Source organism: Talpa occidentalis, unplaced genomic scaffold (genome assembly GCF_014898055.3).
Source record: "Talpa occidentalis isolate TD23 unplaced genomic scaffold, MPIMG_talOcc4v2.1 talOcc4.2, whole genome shotgun sequence".
NCBI classification, from domain to species: domain Eukaryota; kingdom Metazoa; phylum Chordata; class Mammalia; order Eulipotyphla; family Talpidae; genus Talpa; species Talpa occidentalis.
This window is the reverse complement of record NW_023602073.1, coordinates 142,055,791-142,068,441: the sequence shown is the minus strand read 5'-3', so window position 1 is coordinate 142,068,441 and position 12,651 is coordinate 142,055,791.

Sequence of the window (12,651 nt, the reverse complement as noted above, 5' to 3'; positions counted from 1 at the left end):
TCAGCGTAAGCATTGAAGCAGAGCAAAGACTATCAATATATATTTTCTCATGATCATGTAAAGACTCCCTTGGCCTTACACCTGTAGGCCATTTCTCTGGTAACCTAAGAACAATTGGTTTCCTTGGCTCAGCTCATTTTCTAGCATAATTAATTACATAAGACAGCACAGTATGTGGCACAATTAACCATTCTATTAAACTTTGCTACTTTCAGAGTGGGTGAGAAAAGTCTTATTCTATATTCTATTACTAAAATCAATCTATATCCTGGTACGCAATTAACTTGGCTAATTTATTGATTACTTCAAAGTGGTTTTAAAACAGCTTATCAAATCTATGTAAGTTCTACTGAAGTCTAACTCTTATCTAGAAATTCCCAAACTCCACACAGCCTGCAAACTATTGACCTCTTGCATACACCAGGAAATGTACTGCTGCCACAAGCATACACCCCCTGTATAGGGCTATGGCTTCCAAGCACAGCTGGTTCAGGGCAGCTTGTTCGCCATAGTTCTCAGGGCCAAAACATTTTCTTTCCTAACTATACATTTAGCATTTTGTACTTTCTTTGATACTGATTCGAGTGCAAGAATAACAAATCAATTAAGGTCTAAGTCCGAATTGGGTATTCATACGCCAATTAATAACTAACTAACTTTTGCATTAACCAAGAACAAAGAGGAGAGCTTTAGCAGGTGTTGCCATGGAGGCTCCCTAGTTCATATCTTCTTTGGGAAGTGCAAGAACTCCCCTCTTCTAGGAAGTACAACTTTCCCTCTTCAGGGGAGCACAGAAACTCCCCACTTCTCGGGAGTCTCCCCCAATGCCCAGACCATGTCAAGGGACAGCATGGGAGGCGCAGCCTGCCGCACATTTATTTATTTTTAATTGAGATAATATTTGGATGTTCCCATCAGGTATCACCGCCCTATGGCACCCACCACCATCACCCACTGTCACCACTACAGTCCTTTGTGCTTCCTTCCCTGCTTCACCCCCTCCCCACTCTGGAGTCTTCAGTTCTGTAGTCAGCTTTCAAGGTTCATTTTTAAGCTTGTCTTTTCCTGACTCTTAGTTTAGTTACTTGATATCCCACACATTAGTGACACCAGCTGGTATTTATCGTCTCCTTCTGACTTACTTCACTTAACAGCTTCCTTTCCAGCTCCATCCACATGGCTGCAAGTGGGATGGATTTATCTTTTTTGATCACTGGGTAGTACTCCATGGTGTATCTATACAACATCTTCTTGAGCCATTCATGTATTTTGGGGAACTTGTGTTATTTCCATAATTTAACAATAATAAATAGTGGTGTGATATACACGGAAGACAAATTTCTTTTTGAATTTTTGTGTTTGAATTTTGAGGGTAAATGCCTAGGATTGGAATAAATAGATCATATATTTATTTATAGTCTAAAAACCATTTGATTGAGTTATGATTAACATACAAAAGCTGGGTATAATTAATGTATACGACTTAATAACTTGGGGATAAAACCATTCAGGATTGATGTCACAGATATATCCATTACTTCCAAAAGTTTCCTCCCATTCTATTTCTTTTATTATTTGTATGTGTGTGTGTGTGTGTGTGTGTGTGTGTGTGTGTGTGTGTGTGTGTGGTAACCTAAGATCGACCCTCTTTGCAAAAGTCAAAGTATACCATATAAGATGATTAATGAGAAGCACTATGTTGTACAGTGGGTCTCACACTTACTTACTTTGCAAAATTGAAATTTTGTAGCCTTCTACTAATACCTTTCCTTCTGCGGCTCCCACCCCCAGTCCCCAGCAACCTCCATTCTACTGTTTACTCCTACGAGTTTGATTATTTAAAATTCTTCCTAGAAGTGGAATAATGCATGTCTGCCCTTCTGAGCCCGCTTATTTCACTTAGTATTTTGACTTTCAGTTTCATCCATGTTGTCATAAATGGCAGAATTTCCTTCTCTTTCATGGCTGAATAATATTCCTCTGTTGTTGGATACTTGGGTTGTTTCCATGTCATAGTTACTATAAATAAGCCTGTATGAACTTGGGGGTGCAGCTATCTCTTTGAGATAGTGACTTCATTTCCTCAGACACATAACTAAAAGTGGAATTGTTAGAGTATATGGTAGTTTAATTTTTAATTTTTTGAGGAGCTGTCATTAGTGTTTTCCATAGTGACTACATCGAAGTACCGTACTGTACATTTCCACCAATAGTGCTCAAAGATCTTCCCTTTGCCACACTCTTGCCAACACTTGCTACCTTCTTCATAGCCACCATCACGTGTGAGGTGATATTTTGTTGTGGTTTTGATTTACATTTCTCTGATGTTTGATGATTTGGAGCACCTTTTCACAAACCAGTAGGGCACTGTATATCTTTTCTGGAAAAAATAACTATTAATTTTCTCTGCCCATTTTTAAATAAGATTTTTTTCCCATTGAGTTGTAAGTTTTTCAGTATCTATTTGTAAGGTTTTTCATTTTATTGATGGTTTCCCCTTCTGTACAGTGTCTTTATTCACTTTTTAAACCAATAGTACCTCAATAAAAAATAATAGTAAATAAATAAATAAAAAGTAAAAATTATGTAGAGTAGGATTCACTCTTTCTAATCACAGTACGAGTGTCACAAATTTATACAAACAACAGATAAGTGGATCAAGAAGATGTTGTCTCTCTACACTACAGAATACCATTCAGCTATTGGAGAGATGAAATACAGCCATTTTCAGCAAAATGGAGGGATTTTGAGAAAATCATGTGCAGTAAGATAAGTGAGGATGATAAAAGCAAATATAGGATATTTACCTAGCAGATAATTTGATAAAGATAATTTGATTAAAAAAACTGCTTGTACGTCGACAAGCACTGTGATAGGTCTGAGGTTAAGGGGTGGGGAGGGGAAGGGACAGGGAATATTAGAGGTGACATGGGGAGAGAGAAATGAAGAAGGCCTACAACTTTACCACAATTAATTTTACACCATTTAATTTAGTGAAGTAAGAATAATACATAAATACATAAGAATAATACGTAAACTATATAAATGTTTATGTATTACATTAATGTTTAATGAGGTTTTTCTTACAAAAACATACTTTGGATACAGAAATATTGCACCTATGAAGCTATTTGGCCTGAATTATTAATAAAATATCTAAATGACTGAAAGGTACTACCCAGAAAAGCAGCGCATTTTATGCACTTTCTAAAATTTTGAGTGCATCCTCCTGATAATAATAGAAACTGGATCCCTGCATTGATCCAACTATCTGTCACTGATCAAAACACTACTCAGTTAGGGCCAAGAAGGCTGTCTTTGCCTTGTTCACAAAGCAAAAGTCACATATTTCCACTGGGAAATAACAAAAATCTTAATTCAGTATGAAACCCTAACCTTAACTTCCAGTAGCTTCTGATCTAGGTCAATATGGGCAACCCTCAATTTGGGAAAGATTCATTCTTAGAGCTCACCTTCCCTGACTTCTGTTAAGATAACCCGTGCTGGGTCTCCCTGGTGGCATAGGGGGTTGAGCACAGCACTGTAAAGCTACCCGCAGCCTCTGCAGCACGAGTTCGATTCCCCGGTCGGCCAGGGAGCTACCCACATGACACAACAAACCTCTCCTGTCTCGTCCACTGTGCCCCTCAGCAGTGTATTTCACTCAATCTGCCTGTTCTGTTCCTCACTCTCTCTCTGGCGAATCATCTCACCCTCCACACCTCTGGCTTGTATCCCAGTTCTTATATGTATAAACAAATAAATCTTTTTAAAAAAGATAACTCATGCAAAGCAAACAGTCTCCATTCAAAGCTCCCCCAAAGCCACCAAGATGTTTTAAGACTTTTCCAAATATCTTATCAAACATTGCTAATAGAACCCCCTTAAAGAAAACCACCTGAATTTTTCCTTCATCATAAAATGATTTTAAAAATTTCTTAACTGTGGAAATAAAATGTGTGTCTATAAGATGGGAATTATGAAATCATGCATGTCTGCTTCCAGAGACAAATTAGGCTACAGTGTCTTTTGGAATAAAATCCTGTCTGTGAATTCTGCTTATGGAACTTTTTCGGCATTGTAAACAGAGCATGCAGCCATGCCTGAGCACTGGAAGAATTTTCTAGGCACTTATAATTAATGATGCCTACTGAAGGGCATCTGTAAAAACTGTTGTAGAACATGTGGCCTGAGCTGCTCTAATCACGCATGTGGCTGTGCCCTGCCCAGGCTGCAAACCGGCCCAGAATGTGCAAACACCTATTTAACCGGAGAATCCTTAAGAAATCAGTCTCTGTTTTAGATTAGTTTCTTCACATTTCAAACAACCAAAATCTGTTATGAATTTGAAATAAAATTGAACTGTTAACTTTCACTTACCCTACAAGACACAGAGACTTTGCTCATGAAAAATGGCCACCGACTCCAGGGCCCAGCACCACGGCGGCCTTTGTATCTAGGGTTGGCAGATGCCAGAGCTCCCGGAGGGACCACCAGCCATTCCAAATGGAGTTGTTGCAATGAAAAATCTTAATGATCTCAAAGTCTCTTTTTTTTAGAGGGGAATTCAGACATGATAAAGCATTGAGACTCTTCATAGAGACTTGGGAGACTGCTGATAAGAAGAAGGTGAGGAGAGGCATGAGGAGGGTCATGGCTGCTGAGATGTCTGCATTTCCTCGGAGTCACTTTCCTGGCTATGGAAGTTGACCAGGATGTGCCAGTGGGTGAAGGCTTGTGTGGCCATCGCAGAAAGATGTTCATCATTTTGAGTCCTTCCCTTTTAGGGACGTCATTGTCCTCATGATGAGAGGGTGAGTGATGAGTGGTGATGTCTGGGGCTTCCCCATATATTCAAGTTCTCTTCCTTCCAAGTCCTTGCTTGGATTGCAATTCCTTGTCCTTCCAGCAAAAGCAATGAGTATCACATCCAAGCAGGAGTACCTGACCCCCTGTGGGTCATCTCTAAGAAGGAGCACCTAACTGCTCATGGGAGGCACTCCAGCACACCCTTCTCCTGCTTGACAGACCGTGAAAGCAGGTGCCATCTTGAACCATCCTGGATTCCAGGTTAGCAGGGTGAGCAGAGTTTCCTGTCCACTCACGTTGTGTGTGCGGCCGCAGGAGGGTCCAACCTCTGTGGTGTTTCTATATGATCATAGACCAGCCCTTTCTGACTACCACCTGCTATTTTGGCTTCTCCATCAGCCATTTTCCTTTTCTCAGATTAATGCTCAGGTGGTGATGCCCCATTCTCTAGCCCCAGGATGGAGAAACGGTAAGAGCCAGGCACCTGAGTGTGTATCATTCTTCTGGAGTCAGGACCTCATGATTCCAGTTACTAATGAGCAGTAAACCCAAAACTTTCTGTGTTCTCTCTGGGAGAATTTTCTAGGCACTTATAATTAATGATGCCTAGAAAAGAGGTGCTCTCTCTCCACAGGTCTTGCCAGGCTGACAGGGCTGAGTCTCATGCTGCAAATGGCCATCTCAGAGCTGACTGAAAAGAGCCAGACACATGTCAAAGCCAACATGAATGGAAACAATGGGATGAAGAGAAATAGATTCCTGGAGACACACTTTCAGCACCTGGATGCAGCTATGCCCTGAAAGAGCACACACCACAGTGTCATAGTTTAAAGTTAGTAGTTCAGTTTTTATGGCTAAGTCATTTGAGTTGGGTTGTTAAGACTTGAAACTGAGACAATCTTGACTGACTCACTTAGGAAAAGCATGAATGATGGGAGAATTCAGACTGTCTCTTGGATTCCTTTTATGACAATTCTGTGAGAGAGAGGTTAGGTAGACTTGCACAACAAGTACCAAGTGACCTGGGAATGGCATGTATCAAAAGTCTGATGGACCCAGTAGGTGAGTGAAGGGACTTATATAAGGGCAGTGAACGATGAGGGGGCTGAGTGGAGAGGGCAGAGGATTCTAAGGAATGACTCTACAGTCTAAGACCATGTGTGGTCTCTTAGATCTTTAATGTCCTTTAGGAGATGTCAGACAAGGATCAATGTTTTTAATTACCTTTTAAATTCCTGAGCTGTGTCCCTTAACCACAATACTGCTATTTCTAGGTTTATAAATTTGTGTAGCAGTTTGTATGACTTCTTAAAGTTCTAAATTGCTCCTCAATTTTAATTCCTGTTTCTAATTTTTGCTTTGCTTTGAGAACTCTTCAAAAACCTCCACATACTTTATTTTTGACCACTATGAATATTCCTAGAAAAATGATAAAGTAGTAGTTGAAAAGGGCTAATATGAGGCTGTAGAAATATCCAAACTTTGAGTATAATTTTATCAGAAGGAAGACTAAGAAAGAGATTCTGTCTAATCCGGAGACTCCTTTTAGAAAATATATGTTGCATTCCTAATGAAATCTATGACAAAGATCCCTTGTTTTTGTTGTTTTAACTGACTTGGATACATTTCTCAGGTCAAATCTGAGTTAGCAGCACAGATGCTGACTTACTTGTGAACAAATTATCTAGAAATTGAACATGGACCTGTCCGAGCCCCTCTGCTCACCACACCAATACCATCATGGTTGATGGGATTATAGACTTCTTGGATTTTCCATGCTATTTTGAAGTACTAACTGAGAATGCTAGCATTTAGGATGTTAGCTATAAGTAAATTAATGATAACTCAACAAGTATAAATATTTTTGGAGACCCAGGAAGATCAAGAGATGCTTACTATCTTCAGATTCTTGGTGAATCTTTTCAAAGAATTGGGTGTTATTTTGTTCTTGACCCCTTGAAGAAGAGGTGGAAAGAATTCAAGGGGCTAGAGTATCCAAAGGAACAGGCAAGAAAACTGTGAAGTTGGGGTCCTTGAAATGTTGCTTGCTTTGGGGTGACATGGAGACTGGCCTTGAGAATCTAGCGGATGGTGCTAACAGCTGTTAATCAGGTGTTCTCCATCTCAAGAGATAAAAGCAGTGACAGATAGGTTTATACCCACATAAGGTGACAGTTTTATTTTTTATTATTTTTTATTATTTAATATTTTTTAATTGAGGTAACATTGGCTTGCTTACATTATGGTGGTGGACTATGGGTGATTTGGTGGTGGGTACGCTATGGTGGCAACACCTCAGAAGTGGATCCTATACTTGCAAAACACCAGCAGATGGGTTTAGGGGGCACCTAGAAAGACATGGATTCAAGCACAGGGAGAATTAGCTAGAATACTAGCTGTATTCTAGTCCAAGAAAGTATGTTAATTGCAATTGACTTTCATCTTCCTGTAAGACTCTGAGGAAAGGGACGGATGAGATGTCTTCAAGAGAGCTGCCTTAGGGCCAACTCCCTAAAAAAGCCGCCTGTGAGAATGTTTCACCCAGAATGGGAAAGTGCAGCAGCCACTGTGGGTCATAGAATGTCGGCATGGGAGGGACTTTGGTTTTTTCAGCATCCTCTGGAGTTCCTTATCACACTCAAAATATTTTGTAATGAGGTGTGTGTTTAACCACTGGCATCCTCACTAGGATGGGAACGGGCATCCCTGTACCCAACCCAACAACTGGGCTAAGTGGTCAAATCAACATTTGTTGAGTGAAGCCTCGAAGATCTTGCCCAACTCTCTTTCTCACAAATGGAGAATCCACGGCCCACAGAGCTCACAAGCTGATTGGGAGTAAAAGCCTTTCCAGCTCAACCCTCCATATTTGATACATTTAATGCCTGGAGGAATAGCATCCATTTCAACTACCTATAAATCCTAGTCAACAGGGAGCTACTTATTAGGCAAGGTCAAATTTATTTTAAAAGTATAGGCCTTAAATTGCAGATATTTGTCTTTGAATTACTGACAGGTCAAAGCACACATGGTGGGATAATATTTTGGAAGTATTAACCTTTGTATCCCACCCCACCCCCCAAGATTTCTTTCTTCCCTGTCTTTTCCTCTTCACTGTTGGGGCAAGTGTTCTGTGTGCATTGTCTCAAGAGCGGGATGAGGCAGTGTCAAAGCGGACAGCTGTTAGGGGTTAGGGTGCTGATTCATCTCACAAAGATTTATCGACACATATTTCACAATTAAGCTATGAAGAATGGAGTCCACACTCTCTCCCTGCTGTGTTTCCAGTGCCTCTGTTGGGAATTGACAAGATGTTGGATGGCTGATCAGCTTCTTCCTCCTTCTCCTGGACAGCTTCTGTCCCTCCCACCCCAGGAGCCTCACTTCTTCTGCCTCTTGGCTGATGTCCCCAACACCAGCCCTACTCCCCTTTCTCTTCTCACACTCTGCAATAGACTGAGTGTTTGTGACCTCCCAGAATTCATATGCTGAAACCCTAATCTCAGTGCATTGGTATTAAGAAGCAGGATCTTTAGGAGGTTAGGTCTTCTAAGAAGAGATACCAGGGAACTGGCTCTTTTTATCTCTCCCTCTCTCTGCCATGTGAGGACACAGCTGTCTCTATGCCAGGAAGGGAGACCTTACCAGATCTTAGCATGCAGCCCACTCCCCCCAAGGCTTGGCCTTCCAGCCTCCAGCCTGGGAGAAATAAGTTGTGTTAGTGACCCAGCCTCTGGGTCTCGGTGATAGTAACCCGAGCTGACTCAGAACTCAGCTCTTTGTTTCAGCAGTCTCAGCTTTGTGCTGAGAGTAGGAAGCCACTGACTAAAAGATAAGAGCAAAGCTCTATGGGAAGTGATAGTTTACTGAAAACTAGCATGGTGGAAAGATAACACCCGATCCTCGGGATGCTTGGATATCTCTGTGGAGTTGACTCCTTTCCATGATCTCATTCATTACCATTTCTAACCATTCTTTTAGAAACGTTTGAGAATCAATCTTCCATTATCTACATTCCCCTTTTTTCATGACTACTGATAACCCAGCTGCCAAAGATAGCACAATAACAAAATGCATTTAATTTTGTTTAGGTTTAATTCTGTTCCAAGGCCCTATGCTTTGATACCCTACAGACAAAAATTTTTTGGAAACTATGTGCCAATTTAAATTAACTTCTTGGGAGATATTCTCAAATGGAATCTGGACTGGTTTTATTTTAAAACATTGCTGAAAATATTTTTGGCCTCTGAGTAGATATGCATTCCCTGTTGAGTATTAACTTTGATGTTTCTTTGGAGATAAATCATTTAATTCACTTTGATTCAACTTGATTTGATTCCATTCAATTCCGTGCAATTCCACTTGGTGTTTTAATATTTATTAGCGCCTACATTTACATGTGGCAATTTGCTGGACATTTCAATCACAGTCCCTAAATTTGAAAACTAGTCATCTAATTGGGAAAGAGTCCAATTCCAAGATAATTTGTAAGCCAGAGCATAGCGCTTCACGGAGGCCAGGGAAAATGTTAGGGGGAAAGGATGTCCTGAGCTAATCCCATACAGGCTTTGTGGACCCCACCCCCACTCCAGACTAAAGCCATCAGGACATTGGGAAAGACAAATCCCATCACCACCAAAGGGAGGGTGGCTGGGACCTGAGGGTGGAGTTGGGCAGCCAGGTTGGTTATAAAAACCAAACACGTTGGGCCTTGGGGCTCCTGGCTGGCGGCCAGCTCTCAGAGTGCCATTTTGGGATTCCTGATCGGCGGATCGGATAGGACTTATTTAAAACTTTGTCTCCCACTTTTCTCCCTGAGCTGTCCATTTCCTCATTTCCCCTTCCCTTGTAAGTAAACCTTTATTAACCTTTCGCGTGCGCCTGCAGTAGAGCATTGATAAGTCCTTTTAAGCGCGCGTGTGAGGACCCACAGTCAGGCACCCCGTTTTGTATCGGGGTTGCTCTACAACAAAAGGAGCACACAGGGGCCGCTCCCCCCTCATCCATGGCAGACACTGCTGACCTGTGCTGCATTCTGTGGGTGACCAGGGGGGCTGCAGACTCCTTCTCAGTCACTACCAATCAATCGGTAACTAAGCCTCCGCTGCATGCCTGGAATAAATTACATAAATGCTCAGATGGATTCCAAATTGGAGAATTTCATTTGGGTCCGTGCCTGTAGGCTTTGTGCTTGAGAAAATAAAGTAACTCGGTAATTACAAGGATTGGTTGGTTGAGAGAGAATTAAAACAATATGAATCTTCGCTGAAATTTTTCCAGTCAACTCACAGCAGGAACTTAAACATCATTGCAAAGAAGCATTTGAAAGATGAATCAGAGAGTTTTGAATCTGAAATTGAGATTGAAATATCAAAATCTGAAAACTGTACTGAACACCGAGGAGCAAGATTCCACTGCACTTGACCACTAATTAATTATGTGACCTGGGACGATTATCAGCCCATCTGTGCATTTGAATTTCATGATGGGTTGGGGACGGTAACATTATAAGGCAGTTTTTTAGAATGCTTGACCATTGACATAATATATTTGCAATATTTCTACTTGAGGCTAAGACTGGGGCTCTGGGCCCTGACCCCTAATTATCTTTCCTCAGTCTCTACCCCAGTCATATGGAAGTATCTGGAATACCTGCTGGGAACACTATCAATTTGAGGAACAAATTTGAAAAACTCCTAGAAAAGAGAATGGTTGATCAAAAACTAATCAGGCCGTAATATAATCAGGAAAGTTGATCAGAAAACAGGGATCACGATGGGGTGCTCGACCATGGGTCACCCCCAAGGTGTGTCCCCAGGGCAGGGATGGGGAATGTTAAAGGTTCAGGCAGGGGAGTGGACAGAGATTAGAGCCTTTGATGGAGAACACTAGGATTGGTGCTTAAGCCATTTATGTGTTGGTGGCTGGCTGACAAGATCTTCAGACTGCAGGCTGTAGCACCCGTTCGCTGTACAATCAGCAGATGCCTCCTCCTTCCTTTGTAATGGCCATCTGCTGAGTCAGGCCGCATGAGTATTTCACCCAGAAGGACAAAGGATGAAGGCAAGTCTATTTGATTCCAAGTAGGTCCCAGAGATTCTTTGCTCTTCCAGCTCTCTGCGTGTTAATGAATATAAATGAGCTAGAACTGATCCAGGGTGTGTGCTTTGCACTGACAAACTCTGGAAATCATCGGTATTGGGGGAAACTGAGCCAACAAGGGGCCAGCCCTCTGCTCCCCCTCAGGTCCTGGTTTTGGGTTCTGGGCAGGCCATCTGACCGTTTTCCTGTTACTTTGCTCTGGATGCCCCGTGACTATGTGAGATTACCTCTGTGTTTATAAAATAAGAGGAGTGAGTAAACTTCTAATGAACTTGGAAGCCAACTTTTTAATATAAGTCTGTTTTGAGTATTTTGACATTTTCTTTTGACACCAGTTCAGTAACACATCAAAAGTCCTTCCAAGGACTGTATCTGTCGTAATACCCTGAAACAGATGCATGGGGTGCCGCTTGCCATCAAACCATGAAAACCATACTTAGGGCCTCTGAAACTTACTGTTCGGCTACCCCTTCTGTAAAGCTAGCATAACAAGAATAAAAAGTATTAAAAATGAGAGCCAGAGTCTTTGAGTTCTGATGATGACAGAACAGGTGTCTCATGATTGGGTTCTTGCATTCTGGGCTCCAGCAGTGATTAGGTCTTAACCTGGCTGGAAGTTCAGGGGGGCTGGAGAGCCTTTGCATGTTAGTAACATCATACCATTTATGAATTCAGCCCTGCTGGATTTGAAGTTGGAATTATGCAAGGAAAAAAAAGCAAATTAAATCATTTAGCAAAATTGTGCTTTTTGATTGCTCACTCACAAACAACTACAGAGAATGCTGGAACATCCCTCCTGGGATAAACTTTCACAATGAATTTTCCAAGCTCTAGGGTTCTCACACAGGCACTAGTAAGTAGCAAAAGGAACATAGGATAAAGAGCTTGGCCAACATCCAACAGGCCTAGAAACCAGTATCAGCAACTCTAACCTGAGCTAGAGGTAATAAGCATTAAAAATCATTGTTTTAAATGTGAATTGTCTTTAAAAGGGGGGAGAGTCGAAGAGAATCAGATGATGTTGGACTCCTGCCTTAGGAAGTGGGGTTTTGAAGCGGGAGGGTATAACCCACATATGCAGGCTTTGCCTTCTGAGTGGACTGACCTCCAGGGTCACAGTCCTCCGCTCCTAAAAGGCTGCACAGGCTAACACTGTTCTCCAACATGCTTTTAGGAAACATACCTTCTAGGCCACCCCAAACCTCCTGAATTAGTCTCTGAAGGAGGGTCCTAGGAATAAGTGTGTTTTTAAAGCTGCTGATGTGACAATGACTCTTTGCCTAGTGAGCTCCTACATGTTCTGCAGAGTACAGTTTCAACATTGCTTCCTCAGGGAAGCCTTCCCAACTCTGCTGTAACCTTAGCTGCAGTGCTCTCTGTGCCTTTATTTGCATGATTATTTGTCATTACCTGTCTCCCCCACTCAACCAAAATTCTCCAAGAGCAGAGATTGCTCTTCTTATATTTCCCAGTGAGTACTGGGTCTTAGCAGAGCTCCACACACATCACAATTAATGAGTAGATAGCTGCTGAATAAATGAATGAATGAATAAGGAGATAGTTGAATGAATGAATAGATGATCAAGGAAAGGAATACACGAGCTGCTAAGTTTGGGAGATGCTCTTGGCAGTGAAACTCCTGGTCCACAAGTTAGCTTTTCTGATCTCTGCTAACATCCTGCTTCTTATTATGGGATGCATGTCATTGTGATGATTGAGGGACGGAGGAAGGAGAACCGA